This window comes from Tupaia chinensis, unplaced genomic scaffold (genome assembly GCF_000334495.1).
Source record: "Tupaia chinensis unplaced genomic scaffold, TupChi_1.0 Scaffold000047_1, whole genome shotgun sequence".
Classification (NCBI taxonomy): Eukaryota; Metazoa; Chordata; class Mammalia; order Scandentia; family Tupaiidae; genus Tupaia; species Tupaia belangeri.
In genome coordinates this window covers 5,626,750-5,630,519 of record NW_006159505.1, presented here as the reverse complement: position 1 = coordinate 5,630,519, position 3,770 = coordinate 5,626,750, and the positions used below count along the sequence as shown (strand labels likewise).

General features: G+C 38.6%; 2 pseudogenes; both read right to left on the bottom strand.

Annotated features, from left to right (window-relative positions):
• Positions 1–2,439: 2,439 nt before the first annotated feature.
• Positions 2,440–3,751, bottom strand: LOC114004473 (iron-sulfur cluster co-chaperone protein HscB, mitochondrial pseudogene; annotated as a pseudogene).
• The window catches only part of LOC102494284 (iron-sulfur cluster co-chaperone protein HscB, mitochondrial pseudogene), a 9,826-nt pseudogene continuing 8,743 nt past the window's right edge, over positions 2,688–3,770 (bottom strand).

Genomic DNA, 3,770 nt, shown 5'->3' with positions numbered 1-3,770 from the left:
GGCGCGTGTGTGTGCGTGCCCAAGATCCCGAGAGGAGAATGGAGGAGAGGGGATTGCGGCGTGCCCATCCTCTCTGGGGGGCAATTTCTTGCTTTCTGTCTCTCTCTGTCTGGCGAGCGCACGCGCCCTATGGCAAAAACCTCTCCGAAAGAAAAAACAAACAAACAAAAAATTAAATGGGAAAAAAAATAGAATTATTTTTTAAATATATAGAAAACATTTGATAAAATTCAGTATCTATTCATAATTAAAAATATAGGGCGCATGAACTCACCAGACAGAGACAGAGAGACAGAAAGTGAGAAATCACCCCCCAGGGGGGATGGCTACGCTGCAATCCCTTCTCCTCCACTCTCCTCTCAGGATCTTAGGCATGTACGTACACACTCCCAGCGTGAGTTTAAGCTGCCAGGTCCGGGACTCAAACCGCGGTCGACTATGTGGGAGTCCAGCAACATAGCCATTAGGCTAACTACTGGTCCTTTACTAAATTCTGAAACTTAAACGTATTCTTTTCAAAATCAGGAATAAGACAAGTACACCTACTGTTGTTATTTCTAGTCAACATTGCATTAGAAGCTCCAGAAAAAAACACCAAGAGGTAAATGAGACTGTAAGAATTGAAAATTAAAAAATTAAACTAACTTTTTACAAATGACATGATTTCCCACACAGAAAAATTAATTATTAGACTTAATAAGGGAATAAATAGTTACAAATAACAAATTATTGGATTTAATAAGAGAATCTAAGAACCTGATTTAAGATCAATAATACAAAAGTCAATTCTATTTCTGTATACTACCATTTCACAGTCAGAAAATTCAATTTTTAGGGCCAACTCCATGGTTTGGTGGTTAAAGCAGCTGGACCCACATGGCCAACTCTGCCATTCAAGTCCCAGACTTGATGACTTGAAAAACATGCTGGGAGCATGTGTTTACATGCCCTAAAGCTCAAAGAGATGGGGAAATGGAGGAGAGGAGATTCTGGCATGACCATTCCCTATGGGAAGTGCTTTCTTCCCCTTTCTCTGTTTCTCTCTGGCAAGCACTATACCCTCTGGCTTTTATTTATTTATTTTTAAGAAAATGCATTTCTTAAAGTATAAATTTTTTGCTAGCAATAAAAATGTACACTATCTTAGAATAAATCTAACAAAAGATGTGCAAGATCTTGAGTAAAACTATACTTAAAGACCTTAAAGGAGACCTAAATTACAGAGATGCATACCACGTTCATAAATAGGAAGGCTCACTATTTCAAAGATGTCAGTTCTCTGCAAAGTGACCTACAGTTTCGATGCAATTCCAAACAAAATTCCCAATGAACATTTCACTGAGGAAAAATTTAGTATAGGCTTGTTTTCTTATGATTAGATTCATATGGAAGAAAAAAGGTCCAAAACAGGCTTTCATTGGCCAAAGATGGGACAATTTGAACATCAACAAGAATAATGACATACAGATCAACATAATTAAAAATTAATAAGCTTCTGATAACACTAACAAAATAAAACAACTAAAAAAATAAAACCATACTGATCACCTTTGGAGAAAAGTAGAAAATGAACTCATTATTATGAGAACCTATGTAAAAGGAAAGACTTAAACATGTATTCAAACTTTCTACTTAAATTGTACCTCAAAGAAATGGAAACTTGTGTAGTTGATGAAAGATTTTGTTTATTTGTTTGTTTTTTTAAGTAATGGAATTCTAGCTAGTAAATAAAGAATAAGATTAGAATATTTCCATTCTGCATTTCCTTTGAAAAGACTGATTACAGGATAGAGATAGGAAAAGTAAGAAATCAGCCTAGAATATCTTGTAATGTCAGAAAGTAAGAACAAGCTCAAAGAATGATGGGGACTCCTATAAAGGATGTAGGATCCAGTTAAAAGGAATGTCCATTGGCCAAACTGAGGATAATTTATAGCCCATTCAATAAAACAGAAAACTGTAAGTCCACACTGATATAACAAATGAATGAATTGAAGGTTTGATGAGGAATGAGATATTTGTATAGTTTCTTTTCTTTCTTTCTTTCTTTCTTTTTTTTTTTTTTTGATTGCCAGGGGGCACAGGCATTCACCAGAGAGAGAGAAAGAGAAAATATCCCCCCCATGGGGTGTAGTCATGGAACAATCCCTTCTCCTCCATTTCTGCATCTGCTGGTCCCCCCAATGTGTTTTTCTTTTCTTTTATTTTTAGAGAGATTTTTGTTGTAGGGCACATGCGCTCACCAGAGAGATAGAAAGTGAGACATCACCCCCCAGGGGGATGGCCATGCTGTAATCCCTTCTCTGTCATTCTCCTCTTGGGATTTTGGGCACGCATGCACATATGCCAGGAGACATGTTTTTTTATTTGTTTTTTTGTTTTTTAATATATAATAACTTTATTTTTTTTAAGTTTTCATTAGCAACAATTAGAGGGGAATCTGCTTTAACTTGATCTTTTCTTCTACATTTTAAAAGTATCTCATCTTTGTTAAAATCTCCTTGGCTTTTCTGAAGTCATCTTGTTCAAAAGCTCTGCTCACATCATCAGTAAATTCATTCTGTTTAGCTGGGACAATGGATTCGTTCTCTTCCATGGCAGCTTCATTCTGAGCTTCTGCAAGTTTTTCATTGATTTCCATTATCTCCAAGAGGAATTGCCCATTCATTTCAACATCTGTCCCTTCAGAAATCTCTATCCCACGAAGCTTTAGCTTACAAGGTATAGGGGAGCCTGAAGAGTCTTATAGGCATCGTTCACCAAGGTAGAATGCTTCTCTGAGAAGTCCTTTTCAGTCTGGGACTTCTGGTGAAGAAATCTGGGTGGATAAGACATTGCAGTTTCTGGTATCTGTGTTGAAGTTTTGCAGTGTCAACTCTGAAGGATCGGTTGTAGTCCATTAGGCTAAAGTAGTCTCGAGTGGGGTCAAGTGGCTGCAACACAGCAGCACTGCGAGCAGAAGATCCCGTCTTCCACCCCAGAGGCCCCCTGGCTGACACAGTTCCAACACTTGGACAAGCAGCTACTCACCTGCGATACAGCATTGCAGCTTAGCAGCCTTCTTCCGGAGACCCCTGCTAGCCACCGCGGGGAAGCAGTTTTAAGCTGCTGGGTCCAGCCTCTTGGTCCAGGACTTGAACCACAATCAACCACATGGGAGCCCAGTGATACAACCATTACACAATCTTCTGGACTCCCCAATGTATTGTGCAAGCAGCCAGGACTGGTATTCAAACTACACCTTTGGCCATGTGGGATCCAGCTCCTTTAACCTCTAGGCCACAGAGCTGGCCCTTGCATAGATTCAAAATCTCTCTCTATAAAGGAGAAAAGAGTAGTTCGAAAACGTAAAAGACTGGCAGACAACACCTTAATCATCATCAGTAACCAGACCAATCAAAATCACACACTACCTGGTAAAATGTAATGAGAAAAAACTTGTGACAGCTAAATACAGTGTGTACGTCTAAACTGGATCTTCGGCTATAAGAAGATGTTATTGAGGGTGAGGGGTGAGGATTCACACAACTTGAATGGTCTGCAGAGTAGATGATTGTACTAAGTCCATATTAATCTCCTAGCTTTGATGGTTGTGTTATAGTTACAGAAAAGGCAGTTCTTGTTTGTAGGAAGCATTGAAGATTTAGAGAGTGATGGGGAACCAAGTCTGCAACCCACTCTCAAAAGGTTCAGAGGTTTGGAATAAAAGTTCTTTGTAGTTGACTTCCAACTTTTTTGTAAGCTTGTCATTGTTTTTTTTTTTTTTTTTT